The sequence below is a fragment of the Desarmillaria tabescens genome, assembly GCF_030435595.1.
Source record: "Desarmillaria tabescens strain CCBAS 213 chromosome Unknown EV420scaffold_181, whole genome shotgun sequence".
In the NCBI taxonomy this organism is placed as follows: domain Eukaryota; kingdom Fungi; phylum Basidiomycota; class Agaricomycetes; order Agaricales; family Physalacriaceae; genus Desarmillaria; species Desarmillaria tabescens.
In genome coordinates this window covers 1-20093 of record NW_026848480.1, presented here as the reverse complement: position 1 = coordinate 20093, position 20093 = coordinate 1, and the positions used below count along the sequence as shown (strand labels likewise).

Genomic DNA, 20093 nt, shown 5'->3' with positions numbered 1-20093 from the left:
TGATTGTTAAAGGCAACAATGGGATGGAACATCGATTCAACGTCATGGCCACCCACACGTACCCAATACCTGAAGACACATACACACTGATTTGCGCTGATGGAGGTAAGTTTGGGCAGGTCCCCCAAATTAAATATTGGGTTGTCGGGCGAAGACTGTCCGGAGAGAGATTTGAGAAAGTGTCAGTGTTTGAAATGACAATTGAAGAGTGGAGGAGTTTAGAAGGTCTGCATATTACTAAAGAGTGTCGGAATATTCTAGTTTGAGTGATACACATTGTACTAGCTCTTCTTGAATCAAGTGGTTATATACCTACCTGAGAGGGTGCACAGGCTCACGTAGTCACTGGTAGATATAAAGGTTCGTCGATTGCTAAAACCCGCGCTATACTACAATGTGACATGTGAGGACGCGTTTCGTCATCTCTCGACCCATTGTTTGCAGGACATCCATGATTCGGCCAGCTCTGCTGGATTCTTTTCATCGATGTTGTCTGTTGTGTCAGCCTCGACGGCCGCGTCTTCTGTACATTCAACTCAACAATCTGTTGTGGGTAGATGATGCCTGGGTCGACCTTGGATTGTGAAAATTCGTCACCAAAAACTAGCGCTCTTTGCCAAATCTGCCGCTGTCCCTGTCCTCTTCGTCGTCCAACTCTCTGAGTTCAAACAAACAGATGCCCCGTCACTCAAAACGTGTCTCGGCAAACATTGATATCCTGCCTGTATTCAAAATCGTCCCACAGCGGTCGAAGGGTGTTTCATACGTGTGTCAGAGCGCGGTGCGTACCCTTCAGTGGAAGTGACAGTCGTGGGCGAATAAGATCCGGCTACAGCAAGAGTGTACAGCTGAACGTGGGTGAGAGAAGGTAGACTTACTTTTCCGAGTGCACTCTTGTCATATTTTTGACATATTCCTTCCTTTCGTGCCAGTCGTCAAGATCCGTAGCAGCTTCCTTGAAAGAGTTCTCGTTACATGAATAAACATCCACCGTTTTAGTACCAAACACGTACCTCAGCGTGAGAGGGAGAATGATGTAGAAGACACGAACTGAAGGAACTCGCACTATGAGCACAGTTCTCATCTTCGTCTCCAGAGTCCAATCTTCTGCATACAAAGTCGACGTCTACTTTGTTTCAGTATGCATCCATCGGGGGAAATTGGCCTTGGTCTCGAGCGTGTGGCATTAAGCTAGGGAAAGGTCAGAATTTTATTAGATGAGAAGAAAAATCGCTCGCCGTGAGTCGTAAATTCCGTGTAATTGTCGGGAATGAACCCAAGAAGTGTGACGTCACCAAAATCAAACGTCTTGGCCCGGCCCAGCCAAATAGACACGCCGGGCTTGATCGTTTCCTCCCCACCACGTTCCATGCTGTCTTCTCACCCCTGATTCTTTTTATTATCTCTACGTATCTATTGACGCTACAAAAGCAACAAACACAGAGAGAATGCCCTTTGACAAGAAGTTTTAAGAACTGGCCTCTTGGAGACCTACTCCTTAGTGGTCATGGATATGGCGTGGGTTTCGGGAGTGTGCGGTGAAGGCAGAGATTAGCCTGAGTGAAGTAATGCGGGACTTGAGGAGGTATGAGAGGAACAGTGCGCTCGACCGACGTCTGTTAATATATTGGATATCAGGTATGATTATTGTTGAACCTACCGCTACCTTCATCGAATTTTCACCCCGGTAGCGTCCCATCCGCGTATCGACGTCCGGTAAATCCAAAGCACTGTATGCTATCAAGCATAGCAGGCGGTGTGCTGCGGAGCTAATTTCTAGCAGAGCTGCAGGGATACGAGTCTACAACCTTGAAGCTTGACGTGCGAGCTCGGTAATCGACAGTAGACCATCTATACCGGCCACACCAGCTCGCTGAGATTGATAAGGTTGCAGATGCAACCTCAGTCACAATAGCACGGCACATAGATGTCATCTTCAGCGCGTGCAGCATCACCGCACTACAAGACTTCGTCGGCACCCAGTCCATCACATCTACGTCTTCCTCCACCGTGCAGCCATCATACTATCCAACCTTCACTCTCCGCTCCCAAAGAACCAGATTCGCCCTACGTGTCACTGTTCAAGGCGAGGCTTGAGGCGCTCGATGTCGGTGTTTTACCAGGCCAACGTTAACCTCAACGCTGTCAAGCGATTTTTGGTGGGTGGATCAGGCTGTCAATGAAGGCGTTTAAAATATCTAACGTTAGACGTTTTCCAAGAAGTTGCATCGCCGTTATCTACGGATCCTCTCCGCCACCATGTGTTCCTCGACAAGGACTACGACACCTCCTCAGCCAATGAGATTTAATGCCCGTTTCCTTCCCTTAAACAATGGTGGCATTTTGGAGAAAAGTCCTGTTATGACTTGGCACCGAACCGACCTGGCGTCACAAAATGTTTGCTCGGAGAGAGGAACGGTGCATTTGCGTGTCGAAAAGCTGTGGAAAGACGGGGATAAAAGTCGGTCTATTTTCTGGGATCGCCGGGAACCTACTCTTGCAACGGGACCGTCTCGACCAGGAAGGGCATCCAAACAACTGGAAAAGGTGGAAGAAAGACGGAAATTCCAGCTTGCATAGTGGTGGTCAAAGCAAGACAACCCAACGTCGCTTGTTATGACATCGCTCTGGCATCCCGTCGCCTTAAAACTGTTATCGATGCTCGACGCATACCGCCAATATAACAGGACAGGTAGTGCTCGTGACGTTTCCAAAATTATGGCTGCACATCAAGGCTATAATTCCAAATGTTGTACAGCCACCCTGCATTGGTCAACGTACCACTCATGCTCGACTCACAGTTGGCCCTTCCCAACGTTGAATCTGACTCAACTCTGCTCCTCGAACTCACGATGTACTCTTTCTCCCACTGACGGGTACTCTCCGTCCACGTCGACAGTTATTCTGACTGGCGGCAGCACACTCTCCTTCGATATTTCCTTTTCCCCCAACTTTGAACACGTCTTTATCATCCGTTACTCCGATGTTTCATCGTGCAACGAGCTTTGCGGAGGAGCATCCTCACAGAAGGATCATCGAAGCTCTCGAGCATATTTTGCACCATTCGTCCGTCCTTCATCTCCTACCATCGCCACAGGCCATCACCACGCTGCATCTAGAGCGTTTCCAAAAATGTCCCATAGAATACGAGAGCTTCCGATGGCTATATCAAGATTGCCGTCGTTGGCGAACCTACTATTGATTTGTGGCAACTTCGTCGATGGTCCGAGATTTGGATGTTCCTAGCCTCTGAACATTGAGATATGGCTTCTTTCGGACGTATTCTCTCTTCTCATTTTCTGGATCTATGTGCTCCGATGAGAAGACCGAATGTCCGCCCGTCCCTTCTTCCGAGATACCGCCAGCCGGCAATACAACTAGTGAATCTGAATGAAGAATCGGAGACTGGGGTTTCCATCGTTAACATATCAAAGAGGCAGGAAGGAATAAATGCTGGCAAGGTTCGAGGGTTCGATGAGACGGTATCATACACACCAGCTGTACAGACCATTTCGCGAAACACGACATACCTTGATTTGCAAGACTCGTTCACCTTGCAAGCAGATAAAGTACTGGTATCCGTACTAGGGGATACGATATCAGCAAACGTGAGTTTTTCTTTCAGACAGTATGTTCGACCTACTAATCATTACTCTTAGGCAAAGCCATCCACAGGAAGGGGGTGATCACATGGGACGATTCTGCCGTAGATTCCACTACGACGTCTGCCGAGTCCATCTTTTGGAGGTACCAAGCTGTTGGATATCAGGTGAGTCTTATCAGATCCACCGCTCTCTTCATCTGATTTTGACCACGGTAGCATCTCATCACTCTGCATGCCGTGCGACGCAACTCGTTCCCATCGGTAAAGGGATTCATGCGGGACGGTCGTAGGACGTTGTATCTTTACCAGTCCATTAGGGCGGTTCTAGAGAAGACTCTGAAATACCTACTTCAAATAAGGTTCATTTTCCGTTGGATATGGCTGGAAGTTCTGAAGAGACTTTCGCTATGTTCATGACGAATGCTGAGGATGGCGTCTGCGAGGAACAGGGAAGCGCCCAAAGCACCTGACAACTAGGACCAAAAATGACAAGCGCCGTGACTGCTAATCTCGATTTCCCTTAGACGCTACTCTCCCGACGTATCTACTGGGATCCTGGCCTTGCAAAATGAAGTTGCTCCTAGTCTCCAAGGTAGCACCCTCGATTCCAGCGAACTGAGTTAATCCATGTGGAAAAGCATTTATGAGCTGGAGAGAATGCAGATTTCTATCACGTTATTCACACGCAGCAGCCTGGGAGGATTCAAGCTGTCACTTGCAAGTGGCGATACCTCAACACGCAAAAACTTTTTCATTTGGAACTCCCTCAACCTGCGTGCCCTTCTGAGGCTAGAAAATGTCAAATAGTACGTAGCATTATTCCCTCTCGTTTCAAATGCTCATACGACGACATTAGCGCCATCCAAGGTCGTATACCAATGGCTTCACAGCAACGTGATGTTGATTTGGAACCACATATACTCCGTCTTTGCGACTGCTCAGGCAATTAAAGATCCATCTCCTGGCGCATCACCTGAGGAACCTTGGCTTCAACCAGAGGTTGGTCAGTGGGCAAACAAACAGAGGGGAAATTGATACCATTCCCAGAACATCTCCCTTCCTGAGGTCACCATCTCCGCTTTCACTGAGACTGGCCAAGAGGAATCGTCGGTCATCGTTCCGTTGCAGCGGGCGTACACCGGTACAGAGCCTGTGATATCATCCTGCCTTGCTGACACTCCCTGCGCTACCCTCGGTGTTCAGGCCCTCTTGGATCAACTCAACACGACACTCAGAACGTCACACACCGTGGATACAACATCCCTCTCCTCCCTTCTTGAAGACTGCATTGCAAACAACTATGACTTTGGCATGGCATATGGCCGCCTCCGCCGGGTATGGTACACTCGTAACTGGAGCACCATACGAAACACATTACGCAAATGGGAAGAGGGGGACCGAGAGAAGCGACGAAAAGCACTTGTTGGTAACCAGGTCGTCGAACCGCTGTTGGAACCTCGACGTATCTGGGATCTGTACAGTAATCGGGTGGTGCCATGGTGGAGCACGGGCATCTCCTTTGATCATTCTAGATCTGACATTGAGTCGAAGCACCAGCCTCGGCCAATATCGCATGCTTGGATGGATGAGAAGGATCGTGTCAATGTGTCGACACCTATCAACGGATACGAATGGCCCGTTCCCATCCCGAAAGACACCAGCCTCAACCTTGTCCGCATTGAGATGCTCAATCTTGGACTGGAGTATGTGTGGTTGGACGTTCTTTGTTTGAGACAGGTGGGTGGACCAGGGGAGAATATGCGTACGGAAGAATGGATGTTGGATGTGCCTACCATCGGAGCAGTGTATCTATTGGCCGATGTCGTGTGGTACTTGAGTGGGCTGGGTCGGCCTTTGAGTTTGAAGCACGGCGATTTGGACAGTGATCGGTCTTGGTTCAGACGTGCATGGACACTGCAGGAGGTTAGCGGAAAGATGGTGATTGCTGGGGACACTTGGGATGGACCACTGCATGCCAAGGAACAGGACGGGAAGTATGAGACTCCGTTACTGACCAGGTTTCACGAGCAACTGCAGTCTGAGTCTAACTCTCACGACATTTCAAATGGTGTGTTTGCGGTGTTGGAGAACATGCGGAAGCGGGTGTCGACCAACCCAGTGGACAAAGTCGCGGGACTGGCCTTTCGTCTGCTCTCCAATGTGATGCCAGCATACTATGAGAGCCAGTCTCTCGAGGAGGCATGGACAGCGCTCGTGAATTCGATGGATGTACAATGTCGGGCAGATTTGTTCTCCTTCTGTCCTGAACCGGGCAATGCAGGCACAAAATGGAGACCATCGTGGCACCAGCTTATGACGAAGCCCCTGCCCACCGATGCTTTCGCCGGTATCTTCTTTGATCGGGATGAGGAGACGGGTGCAGACTGGTGTGAGATGGAATGTATTAAGGGGTTGGTGCGGGGGTTGGCTGTTGTGGAAGGGGATAATCGACATGGACAGTTGATTGTTAAAGGCAAGGATGGGATGAAACATCGATTCAAGATCATGGCCACCCACACGTATCCGATACCTGCAGAAACGTACACACTGATTTGCGTGGATGAATCGGACTTCCGAAATTGGGTTGTAGGGCGGAGACTTCCAGGGCAAAGATTTGAGAAAGTGTCGGTGTTGCAAATTCCCGATAGAGATGAATCGACGCAGTTAAAAGATTTGCATATTACTGAAGAATGTCTGATTATTCCTGTTTGAGTACACATTGTACTAGTCCTTCTTAAATCAAGTATTTATCATGCCTACCTGAGAGGGTGCGAAGGACTGCTCTTATGAAGGGCTCACGAGGTCACTGCTAGGTGTAAAGGCTCGTCGATTGCGAAACCCGCACTATACTACAATTATTATTTAATGTACAATGTATTTCTTCACATATTTGTCTAAAATCAAACAAGGGCTGAACCGGGAAAAGCGATAGACAAGGATGAGGAGTAACATGAAAGTATCTTGGCAAGAAGAATCAGCTCAGCATCACGCAAGGTAAAGCATCCTACCGCAGCATCTTCCTTGTTCTTGAAAAATTTCACCACAATCTCCACCATGAAGCAGTTGCGCAGTAAGTGAGCAAGAAGATGCTTGAATGAACAAGCTGCTACCCGAAGAAAGGACCATCGTTTTAGTACCAAACCCTTACCCCAACGCGAGAGGGAAAATGACATGGAAGATGCGAGAGGCAGGAATTTTCACTATGAGCACAGTTCTCATCTTCGTCTCCAGAGTCCAATCTTCTGCATGCAACCAAAGTCGACGTATATCTTTCTCAGTGTACGTCCGTCGTGGGGAAATTTTGGTCTCGACGTTTGATAGTCGGCTGTTAATGAAAGATCAGAATTGTATAAAGTGAAAAGAAAAATCGTATGAATCTGTGACGCCGGACGGACACAGTGCAGTTCTGAGTTCAGAAAGGGAGGGAAAGGAGGAGCTGGGTCCAGTCAGATCCGCGGGAACACAGCCACATCTGTCTTCTGCTCTCGCCGGTCAGTGATAAATTTATCTTTAGCCGCAGATCCTGAATGCCAAATCGCTCCTTCTTCCTTTTCAAAGTTAATCTGACCATCTCTTCGTAGCATTGAAAACTCATACCAGACATCGCTCTGTGCCCTGGAAAGTCGACCGTGTCTGGGATGTAGGTGCACCTTTGGTTCTTCTCTGATTATTCTAATCGTCGCAAGTTAACATTCCAAATGGATTACATCTCACGATGCGATAGCTTTGACCAGTTATCTGATACTCAACCCCTTGCCTTGCCTCTCGATGCCGCCGCGTATTTACGCCACGGAAGGCAGATCAACGAATCAGAGACGGAACTTTGTTCAGATATCATCATCGGTTTGAAGAAGAAGATATCACAATCCGACGCAGAAATATCTCGACTGAACGCCGCGTTGGAGAAGCTCAAAACCGGCCGACAGTCCCTCACGAGCCATATGAAAAAATTCGAATCCCTTCTGTCCCCGATTCGCAGGCTGCCTCGTGATGTACTCCAGGATATATTCGAACTTGTCTGCACCTCTATATCCTACGACGCCTTTCTCTCGCGCGACGGCATGCCATTAGTATCTACTACCCCCTTCTATCTCTCCTCTGTCTGCGCCTACTGGCGTGACGTCTGCCTGTCGTTTCCCCCGCTCTGGAAATCCATCCTTGTCAGTGTTGACTCTCACGACACCTCTCCACAGTTCCAGAATATAATGAAGTTATACGAACAGCGCTCAGGCGAGCACCTCTTGAATCTACAAATGTCAGTGGAACTTTGCAAGGGCACCAAGGCCCAAAGATCGGGTTTTAACAGTGTCCAGCGGGACCTGGGCTCTGCCATGGATACTTTGTTCGGTGCGCTGAATCTCCAGCGATTGAAGCGCATCGGAATTGATCCCAACGTTGCCTATTTGTTGAACTTTTTCCGGGGGAACGTCAATCCAGAATTCCCAGAACTCGAAAATCTTGAGTTTTCAGCCGCCGCCGGACTGAGCTTCTCCGTGCAGCCCCCAGTCAAACTGTTCGAATACGCCCCTAAATTACATACCCTTGCAGTCAATACCTTCCAGGGGTCGTGTTTTCGTTTACCAGATGAACAAATCACTACCATCTACTTCGCGAATATTCCTTCGTTCGCCTACCCAACAAGGTCTTACGACTTCCCCAACGCCACGACTGCGACCTTCAGAGGATGCGGTTATCTGACATTCGGGGATGTTGAATTTCCCTTCCAGAGGCTCATTCTCCAAGATAGCCTCCCAGTCTTTCATTGGATGGGTTCAATGCCCCAGCTAGCGTCTTTGGAGCTTATCGATATCGACTGCACAAACAGCAGTGAATCTGATGATATGAAGAACACAATTTGCGATTTAGAAAAATACATCTCAAAATCCCCCCTTCTCACGGAGCTCGTGTTGAACGCACTTACTATCGGGCATCCCGAAATGCTCTCCCTCCTTCATGCAGTTCCTCAACTCAGACGGTTATCTATCGTTGAAGGGATTGATACGCGTATCAGAGTTGTTTTCCCCAAACTCATCGAGGAACTCGGTGGTCCGGAGGTGCTGCAGGAGCTAGAGTATCTGCAGCTCGTCTGGTCAGGCGAGGTGGATGAGAGTGCGGTCTTGGACATGTTGGAAAAGCGAACGTTAAAGTCTGCCGCCATCGGTGTTCGGAAGGGAGGCGAGCTCAGACCGGACACTCTGTCTCGCGTCGACGCTCTTCGAAAGTCTGGTACACAAGTGGCGCTCTGGTAGAGAGACCTTATATTTGTTATGGAATCCCAAACGAGACGCCCGGCGCGGCGTGGTGTAACCGTTTTGTATTATATCTTATATCATGGACCAGAATGTTCTCCCCTCGACATCTTTTCATAGGTAGTTAAATGTTGCCCAGGTTTTTGAGGTATGTAGATCACCGAAGAGACAGTGAGTGGTGTGATGGATACTCAGTCATTGCTCCTATAGTCTGTGATGACTTCGGGTCGAAGTGGGACCATTTATAGGCGCACACAATGCTCGAGTACTAGTCCAGGTCGAACGATGTCATGAAGTATAAGTGCCGGGCTTGTCAAAGTGCTTTGAATACCTAACTAGCCACCAATAATAATTAGTTAATGGGCGATCTGGGCGTCGCTTAGATACCAACTCTCTTTTTTCTGCTGTAATAGAATGTTCGATTACTGTTGAGTGTTTCAAGGACCAATTGAGATTTTGCCAAGATCCCAACCAGACGTCCTAAAGCCGAACCAGATTCTCAACAAAATTCTGAATGGATGGTGGCGCCCTGGACGCGGGTCCGAACTTCACCTCGAAGAAGCAAAAGGCGTGTGCCGACACTGCCATCAGTGTTTGTATGGGCATTTGAAAAACCGACCGGCAACTCCGGGCCACGCGGATTTATCATGAGCTTGACCTTCAACCTCAACCAAGATACGACTTTTTTCAATTTTCCCGACCACAACCATGGACTCATTCTCCTGGTCGGATTCCTTCCGTGCTGCGTTCTCAGCTTGCATGCCCTGCCTCGCCCGAGAGGTTCACGATCATGATGACCCCACCAACAGCGGCTACCAGCGGCTTCCCCAAAATCTCGAACACTTGTTGCAGGATCCGGGGACTGACACAGAGGCAGAGACGTTGTCTTTGCACTCTAATATTGGTGACAATAATCGTAGAAGGAAGAAAAAACGACATTCTAGGCGTATAACATTCTTTGGGTTCAACCTCTTCGGCAAACCGCCCATCCATCTCGACGAAGACGAGGAAGATAATACCCTTCGCCGTTCCCGCACCTCTATGTCACGGACATCTTCTACGGGATTTGACTCTGACGCTGCACCGCTCGACTCGGCAGCGATAGACAGCATGACTCCGGAACAGCTCCAGGAGCGAGCACATGTCGCAGAGGAGGAGGAAAGGCGCGCGAAAGAAGAGAGGCGCAAGCGAAGACGAGAGCGTAAGGAGATGAAGCGGCTCGCGCAGGCTTTGACTGCCGGGTCCGTGGATGGTGAAGAATTTGAGGGGTTTCAAGGCAGTGGCTCTGCCACCGGAGAGCACCCACATGTCTCATCTCCCGGGTTTTACCACACGCCCCCTCCGTCTCACCCAGACGTTGATACCGAAGCAGATGACGGTGCAGACCTTGATGGAGGAATGTATGTCAGCAGGAGAGAGCATCACAGCAGCAGCGGGGGTTCTGATTCGCGACTCACTTCGTCAGATGCCTCCTCGCAAATTCGGTACCACAGCCAACAGCTCGGCCCGACCGCTCATCTGCCTAGTCTCACTCCTTCATCTCTCCCAGTAAAGAAGTCGTCGAAGTCGAAGTCGCGTTCTTCTGGGACGTCTTCGCAATCTCCCTCGCTGGCCTCGCCTGTAGGACATTCGTTTCCCCACAGATTAGGTTCTAAGGGCGACGTCGTTGATGAGAGCGGGTTTCCCAGTCAGGGCCTCTCAATGGGAGGAGATAGGCAGTCCTTCAGAAGCGGACGAGGAGGAGCATTCTTAGCCAACCATGGCACCGATTGAAAGGCTGTAGGATTATGATAATACCAATGGATGAAGCATACCTGTAGTGAGGATCTTTTATTATGATATAACTTCATTTTTGTACTTGGACATCGCTATACACTATGGATGACTCTTAGAAATATTATTTAAGTATACATAAGAATATAGTCACCTCCATCCGGAGGTGCAATGTCGGTATCGATTAGGGGTTAAATCACTTCGTTGTGGTCTTACTTTGCTCCGAAGAGCCGCTGGTTCGATTCCAGCTACCGACAATGCGGTGTATATGCTCTGTACTTTTGACCGCCATTGGCTTAGTAAGTTTTGAGTTATGAGTTTTGTCAGATTATTTAACTTGTGTGCTCTCAAAGTGCCATACATTGTGCACCATCCTTTGAAAGATTTCATTGTTTAAATTTGCATGGATGATACCCTCGAACGTGACGCAGCTATGAACAGACTAAATATTGCCATAGATGTTGATACTAATACTATAAGCAGTATCTTTGAGAAGACCGATTCTTGATTCTCTTCGGTGAACGTTTGAACGGTGAACAGTGCAACATTACTGAAAAAAATCAGCCTTAAGTGCGTTAGGTAGTCCGGAAAAAATAATTTTTTGGAGTCGTTAACATTATATGATACTGCGAAGTACAGTACGTCGGTTCAATTCTGATCAACTTTTCAGCCGTTGATCTTCAAAGTCCTAGTTTTACTTTGTTTATCCCCATACCTTACTGAACAGAAATGTTGGGAACAACGAAATCAACTTTGAGGACGAGAGCTGGAAGGTACAACCTTCGACGAAACGATTTCACTGGCTGGGTACTAGCGAGACAAAATTATGATTCCAAAAATTTAAAACAGCGATGGACTCAGTATGCGATCCTAAGTCTTCGGAGCGCAGAATTACTAGTCGGCTTTGAAACGTCAATTGACTAAATTCACGTACACCGTTCGTTCGCTATATGCATTATATTATCTGGGGGAGGAGCCACACGGATGAAACTCAGTTCCAGGATTGACTGGCCCGAGGTATCCGAGACTTGTCGTTGGTTATCTTGTCTTCAACCTGCACAGTTGAACCTAGTACGGACCTCGTTCTTTGTCTGGCCAGGGCCAAGACCATGCAGCGAGGGACTTGCAGCGTAATCCACGATGAAAATAACTTGACACTGACTACGCAGAAAATGAATTGTTGAGTCTCAAGTACGTCAGTCGAAAGAACCTTTTCGTGCCGTTAACAATATTTCACACCAGTCCAAAAGAAGTCCTTGATCACGAGGCTACTAATCAATCAGGAGTAGCAGTGGCACCCAGACTTCCAACTTACCCTGGATTACAGTGTTCAGCGCGAACCTCATCATATTTCCATTCCAGAATCACAATGCTATGGCAATTGCAGCCTACCCCAGAAAACAGGTTATCGCGAGCTTTACTGTACGGCTTCACTTCTGATTGACGTTCCAGCGTTGCGCTCCATCATCCCTCTCGCGTCATCCATCCACTCTAACTGCCAATGTGTTGATGATCCCGTCACTAAATTCGCCCGCCACTGGTCTCGGAGAGTGAAAACCTATCGACTTTGCTGGGGCATAAAGAAGCTAAAAAAAAAACCACGTAATCTCCGCTGGTCGCCTATCTCTCAGGCTGTCTGTCAGTCGAGGGGAGAACCTGTTCTCGAACGAAAGTCCAAGGGTTTCTGTGCAACTGCGCGGGACGCCTTCTAGTCTAGGGGGGACTTGGCTTCACTGCATCTGAGGCGAGGCCAGGACCAAGGACTTCTTCAACCGTCTTGGTCTCGGTATCCCATGCGTCGCCAAATGATTAATTTTTCCAGGTCCCGGCCATTCGCCCGAGCATGGAGATACTCCCAATAAAGGCCGTTCGTTAGTACCATATGATGTCGTTGCGGACATAATTCGTACATTGCACCCAACACCCAATTCCTCGTCCCGTCATTTCCTTGTTGGGAACCAAAAACCAACGTTGTTCCAAATCCGGCCGAACCTTTCAACCTCACCAGCCAACAAAGTATCGTCCGGATTTGGAACTCCCTTTGAGCTTTGTGGTTGCTCTCATATAAACCCTCGAGGATGGGGAGAGGGACTTTATTGTTCTCCTCTCGCATTCCTTCTTTTGTCGAACAATTAAATAACTCGCACATAATTTCGATATGCGCTGTGTTTCACTAGTCGTTTTGGTGTTGAGCTCGCGTGAGTTTCCCTTCTTGTATTATTATTATATTGGTTCTAACCGTGCCCTCTCTACTAGTGACCGTCCTCGTCGCATCAACACCCGTACCCTCTCCTATGCCTGAGCCTGTACCAGTTCCCGTACTCGAGGCACCTGAAGTCGATGTACGTTGATCTCTCTCTCTGGCTTTTATCTTGGTCCTTATCTCACCTTTTTGTTTCAGGCCCGTGAACCAAACCCTGAAGCTCAGCCTGATCCAGCTGGCTGCCGCACCGCGCGATTCTCCTGCTTCTAAGCAATGCTGATGCGTACGTTCCTTCCCTCCTCACCGACGCCTACATCACATGCTGACAGTCCTTTCTAGTAGACAACATAGAAAAGTCTAGAGCGCCACCCACCCACCTACCCATCCCATTCTCTTCGCCTGTTTATAACTCTCCCTGCCCGGCGCGTTACCCACTGCGGATACCCATCCATCTACCCACTCATTCCTCTCGCACTTTCATTCATCATAGAAGTCGCAAGTGTCGAATTGTATCGCTAGTTAATTTACTTTCGTGTCTTTTCTCGTCCTCTCCGGGTCATGTTGTTTTGTTTATCTCTGCTTTCGTGTGCTCTGTAACTTTATTGTGGATATCTAAAATGGTTTCTCAACGTTCAACGCAACGACTTTTTCGCCGGAATGAATCTCGCGCCAGTTGTCAGCTTCTCGAATCTATCAGAATACAAAGGATATTTGTTCAGTGTTGATGGGTAAATTTCACTGGCATGCGCCGCCGCCGCCATTCCATCGTAACCTTGGTCTCCACATGACTACGTTGGAGCCTTTGTACTCTATTTCAGAAGCTCTTGTTATTCCCCTCGCTCTGGGAGAAGATTATGCGTTCATGATGCCCCGGACTGTTACTTTGTTCTTTGTTGCTTCTTACAATTACCCTAAGATAGCTTTTGGCGATGATTCATACAAGCTTCTGATTTATTGACAATGACATTATATCTGGAAGTAAACACGCTACAGCAGGCGGGGAAGGAGCCAGAGCCGAGAGAGTGGACCATGTTCAATCCGAAGAATGAATTAACACCCCTTGGAACGTGAGGGGAGCCAGGTAGAAAAGCCGCAGCCACATATATCAATACAATAACAAGAACTACGAAAGCAAGGATACAACAACACTCCAACTCGCGTGTGAGAGGTAAAGGAGATTTCTCGCGACGGGAGGGTCGGAGGTGAGATGACGCCGTACCGTGGGAGGCTACATGTTGACCGAAAAAGACGGGGACAGCCCGAGATTGGGCGGGATGTAGACAATGGACGGGTGTAAGCAGTAGATTGACAGGTGTGTATACGCTTATGTTCCGATGACGGGCTTCGGCGCCTGCATGGATCAGCGAGGAGGATCAGCACTGGACATTGACAAGACCAAGCGAGATTTTTCTGCATTAATGAACGCTTTTTCAGGCTTAGGCCGACAAAATATTTCGTCAATCTCCCCCAGTCAAGTACGTGCTCTAGGAAGGCAGGGTGGATGATCACAAGAAAAGCTTTCCAGCAGAAAGAATCACATGGGGTGGTCCATACCACGACAAAGGATGTCGACAAGTGAATTAACAGGACGACATGGGACATAACAAAAACAATCTCGTGTGAGCCGTGAGATGTTGAGCCAAAAAATGCACCAAGTATCTAGTAGTGACGGGGGAAACGTGAACTGTACGGGAAGAGTGGGATTGAGGTGGACGGGTGTAAGGAGTAGATTGAGCTCGGTTAGATGGTGGGCGTGTCTGTTGCACAAACGGAAGTCATATACCGAGGATGAAAAATAACCGTGCCGAGGTACAGCCACATCTCCGTTAAGAGCCCGGTGTTCAAAGCACGAAAATTTTGGCGTATCGAAAATAAGCGCAAGGTCTTGAATGGGAATAACGGGTTTCAATGTAGCGAGGAGGATCAACTGGGGCGAGGAAACCGCGAGGTAATGGGTAAGGCAGATAACGCACAAGAGCATCCAAACGTGGTACAAGAACTTGGAGAGAAAAATCATGATCGTTCCGGATAGAAACAGTGAGCAGAGGAACTACTTGCAACAAGAGCTTCTGGAATAAGCACAAGACACAGCGAGCAGCACGAAAAGTAACATCAGGCATGGACCTTCTGGAGCAAGTGACCGTTGCCACGAGGTGGGTGCATGCATTCCTGATATGTACTCAGTATTTCTGAGGGTGGGATCCTGCATTTTGTTGTCAGTATGGATCCCATCTGACGAGCGTTCTGCTTACAAGACAAGTCGTCCCTCCACCGCACGACACGCACAAGGAAGGATAATGAATCCCCTCCCAAAAACGTCTGGGATTGGCAAAGACCGGACTACGGAAGGAAACTCGAAGAATCATCATCTGCGTCGAATCAAAAATAAGGTCGACGGGCCGAATGAATTAAAAGGCTGCGGAGAGAGGGCATGCAGGGACAACGAGGGAATCACAATGCCCGACCCTTCGGAGGTAGGATGGGGAGTTGGCGCGATGCGTCATTGGGCCGGATGGCTTTGTGGTTTGTGGTTTGTACGTGACGATGCTAAACGAGACGAAATGAACTTGGGAGGTTCCATGTTCTATGCCACCGCGGATGAAATGCTTCATGTGAATCCGACTGGCGCAACTTTGACATGCGAAGGAAATGATGGAGGGACGGCCCTTCAATCACGTTCTCCACTCAGGCTCGATTCAACTTTGGAGACATGGATTTTCCGGCGTGAGAGGGAGTTGGGCGGAGGACACGTCAGCTTCCCAAAAAGTCTGTGCACGCGGGGCGATGAAGGCTGGCGCGAGCAAAAAAAAAATTTTTTAACTTGAAACTTTGCATTTGGATTGTGTGATCTGTACGGGAAAAATGGGATTGCGGACTCGGACGGTATATTGAGCTCGGTTACATGGCGGGTGCGTCTGTAGCACGAACGGGAGAATCGTGGATACATATCAGTATGCCGAAGATGAAAAATAACCGTGTCAAGGTACGGATCCATTGACATCTCCGTCAAGTAAAGACCCGGTGATCAAAGCAAAGGACGTGGCCTGGCGGGTACATGCAAAATAAGCGCGGAATGTTGATGGCCGTGGGTATGTTCCTCTAGGCCAGTCGTGTTTCGCGGAGGATCAGGGGACAAAGACCGAGCGGGGATGCTTATGAAGGAAAAGGTTCCGTGGAAGCGTCAAGAGCTTCCGGAATAAACACAAGGCGAGGGAGGACGTGAGCAAGGTGGATGGGACGATGTGATAGTGGGACACGTCGGCCTCCCAAACAAGCTGGGATGAGAGCGTGGGGAGGGAAATAATGTCCTTCCTCCGTAAGGGGGCTGAACCAAAAACAGATCGTGTAGATGGGAGTCAAGAGCTTCCAAAGCAGAGACAAGACATTGGGTGGGGGCGGTGAAGGAAATATCGTGCAGTGGGAGAGTGGAGGTAAGATGGCGGGGCGGAGGATGGGTTGGCGCGACCCAAAAATGTTTGGCGCGGATGGTTACGCGTATGCTGGATGAACGGGAGTATATGCCGAAGAAGAAAATAACCGCGTCCGAGTCGAGGAGTGATTGACGTCTCCGTTAAGGGTCGGCCGGTGATCAAAGCACGGAAGATATGGCGGGTAGAAGTAAGCGTCATGAAATGGGAATGTTCCTTTCGTGTCGGTCGTGAATACCGGGTTTCGACATGCGAAGACGGGGGTGAGGTGTTTTTGCGTTATGATTCTGAATGAGTAAGGCGGTGGTACTTTTTGATAGCGCACAGATGTCCGGGATGGGAAGACGCGTGGGGAGGAAAGAAAGTTCTTGTTCCGTATCAGAGGTGCTGAATCAAAAGAAGTGCGCAGTGACCTGGGGGAGTCACCGATGAACAATAGTTTCCAAAGCAAGGACAATAATGGATTGAGGGAATCGAAAAGCGGGTGAGAGTGAAACTGCGATGGAGATTTCTCGCGACGGGGACAAGTGTCAGAGCGGAGGTAAGATGGCGCTGGGTCCGGGTATGGTGGCGGGAGCCTGCACGATTGTGTTGGGCGCGAATGTTTACGTGAATGCAAATGAATAGGAATGAGAGTGACGTGGAATTGTGGATTAATGTGGCGAGGATCCGTGTCGAGGCGGACAGCCGGTGATCAAAGCAAAGACGTGGTCGAAATAGGCGAGCAGTCGTTGATGGCCGTTCCAGGATTGGTCAGCGATGATCAGCAGACAAGAGCCAGGACTCGATGCTTCTAGTGCACGACAAGAGCAACCAAACGCAGGACAAGGTCCCGTGAAAACCTTCCGGACTGAGAACAAGCAAAACGTAGGCAAAGGTGAGGTAAATCTCGTAACCCTGAATGCCTGGACCCTAGCCGGGTACGAGGGTCGGGAAAAGGACAGCTCCGGGTGGACCTGGACCGATAGTAGGGCGGGGCTCGGGGGACACGTCGGTGTTGCTAATGCAAAGGGCGGGTGTAGTTGCGCAGCGCTGGTTTCACCTTGGCGACGTCACACAGCCATCCGAACTAGGCGGGAGGGCGGGTGTAGTCACATCGGCGTTTCAAAGCGACAATGAAGCCAAGTTTGGCTTCGGTCGGCGTTGCAGCGGGCAAAGGGCTAAATTTGAAATTAGCGGTACCGGGTATAACAAGAACAATGGCGAGTTGGTTGCCCTTATATTTCGCAGGGCCCACCCACCCCACTCACTTCCCTTTCCTTCACTTTACAGCCATGACACCCAACGAACGCACACGCATCCTACGCTCTACACGCAAACTCGGCGCACTCCTCGGCACAACGCCCCAATGCGAGTTTGTGCACACACACAATAAGCAGATGTCCCTCTCTCTCGTCCCAGGCACTGGCCCAGCCCTCGTCCTCCGCATACACACAGCTGCTCTCCCTACCAATGAGCACGGCCCGCTCTCCCCCATCTCCCCCGTGCACGAGCGAAAGCCCGACGAGCGACGGAAGCGAATGGCCAAACTCGCTCGTACATTCGGCGAGAACGTCCCGCCCGAACTCGTGTCGTCCACTCCTGCACGCCGCGCTAGACGCCGCAGTTGCAGTATCGACACCATACTCTCTCCCCTCCCCAAACGCGCTCCACTACCTTCCTTTGAGGAAGAACCGGAGGAGCTCGAGCAAGTGTCAGACGACTCGGAGACTCCCCTCCTTCCCCGTAAATTCTCTCGCTCAGCGTCTGTCCGCGCCACTCCCAAAACACCCGTCGTTAAAGACGAGGTCCGCTCACATAGCGTTGACGAGGGCGAGCGCAGGCATTTTCAAGTTGTCGATCGCAGTCAGTATTGGGGCCGCCGCAAGGAAAAGGGCTGGTCGGGAGAGTGGAACCGTCGCGATCGTGAGGATGTCCTTATGCAATTACGGGCCCTAAAGGCTTCCCTTTAATCCGCTGGTCGGAACTTTTACGCCCATTAAAAACTTAACTCTTACACTCTCTTATTACTTGTTGTATTTTAGTCGTATCGTACAGTACTATAGTAATCACTTTCTTTACCTTATACATAGCCCGGGTACGTTACCCTTGTTCATATTTCATTCGCGGTCATTTCATTTATTCCGCACTGCCTGTCGCTGCAATGCAACCACAATTGTTATTATACGCCATTGTTACATCCGCTCGGACCCGTCCGTGGACCTACACGAATCTACATCTGATCTTGTTCCGTCCATCGATCGCCTCGATCGCTTGCAATTGATCCATCATCGTAAAGAGGGGCCTCTGTCTTGAGTCTCAACCTATTGAAACCTCGAAAGCCATGAAAAAACGAAAAAAAAAAAGACGAAACTGCAACCAACGTTTCATGTTCATGTCAGACCACCAGCGTGCAATACATCCGTCACGCTAAGAATCTCATATCCGATCCTGAAGGAACACCAACGAATCCTTCGCTGAAGACTCTAAAAATCCCGTGGCACCGTCCAATCTCGTATCAATTTGATGACAGGTTCGGCGCGACTCAGGTCAATCCTCGCAGGTGTAAACAGATGATCCATAGAAAGAACAACAACAGCGTGGGATGAATAAACATTGAACCCACACATATATTCGTCCTACAAATACCACTTCTCCAGAACCTGGAGCACCTCGGAGGGTTTCTCTATTATCCTGGATTTTCTGGTTCTCGTCGCGAAAACGACGAGCATCGATCAATCACAGGCCATGGAAACGATAAGTCAACTTTGTCTGGAGCGACATCTAGACTTGGATGTTCTTAAACAGGATAATAGATATGCATTTAAGTATATAAAACAACAACAGCGAGAGCGAGAGTTACACTAACGATACACGGATGGGGGAGCGGGTCTATATGAAGAAGATGGGGTAGCCTGAGGAGAAACGAAACAGGGATGATGACGCAAACGTGGGGTTTTATATGAAGATGAGGTGGCCTGGAGATGGACGCAGAGTTTTGGTGGGAAAGGGAAAACAAAACGAATGAGGGCAAGTCGGACTAGCGATGGTGGGAGGTTAACGAGAGTTGGTGGCGCTATGGACAACGGGTGGGATCAACTAGGTGACGGTTAGCGTGGGTGTGCAAATAGGAGGGATGGACATACATATATCTGCACTGCTACTTCTTGCTGCTACCGAAGCGCTCCTCCTTTGCAGGGGACGATACATGCGAGGGGTAGGGAGGGAGGGGGGGGCGAAATTGAATTGACATCGCATATATCTTCGTCGTACAGTTAACAAGAACCACTTCTCCAAAACCTAAAGCCACATCCCGAGAGCCGAACGTTTTCTTGGATTTTCAATTTTCGAAGACGACTTGAAGCCATCGATCAATCACAGCGAGTTCCGCCTTGGAAACGGCCCAAGTAACTTTGTCTGGAACGACTATCTAGGCCTTGAGCGCTTGAGCTTTCATTCCCATTCTTGGTTAAACAGGATAATAGATATGCATTTAAGTATATAGAAAAACAACAACAACAGTGAGAGCGAGGTTACACTAGCGATACAGGGATGGGATGGGGGAGCGGGTCCATGAAGATGGGGTAGCCTGAGGAGAAATGGAAACGATGAAGATAGGCAGCCAGAGGAAATAGGATGCATGAGTGCAGAGTTTTGGTTGGGAAAGGAAAACAAACGAAAGAGGGCAAGTCGGACTAGCGACGGTGGGAAGTTAACGACGAGTTGGTGGCGCTATGGACAACGGGTGGGATCAACTAGGTGATGGTTAGCGCGAGTGTGCGAATAATGTGAGGGGGTGACATACATAGATAGTGGTGGTGTTGGGAGAGTCTATGCTTTATGCTTAGTAGCAAGTG

At 49.2% G+C, this 20093-nt stretch overlaps 1 non-coding gene across 1 annotated transcript; it reads left to right on the top strand.

Annotated features, from left to right (window-relative positions):
• The first annotated feature begins 10799 nt into the window (after positions 1–10799).
• On the top strand, positions 10800–10883 carry EV420DRAFT_t335. Its single transcript has one exon. It is a non-coding gene; the product is annotated as a tRNA-His (tRNA).
• Positions 10884–20093: the final 9210 nt, after the last annotated feature.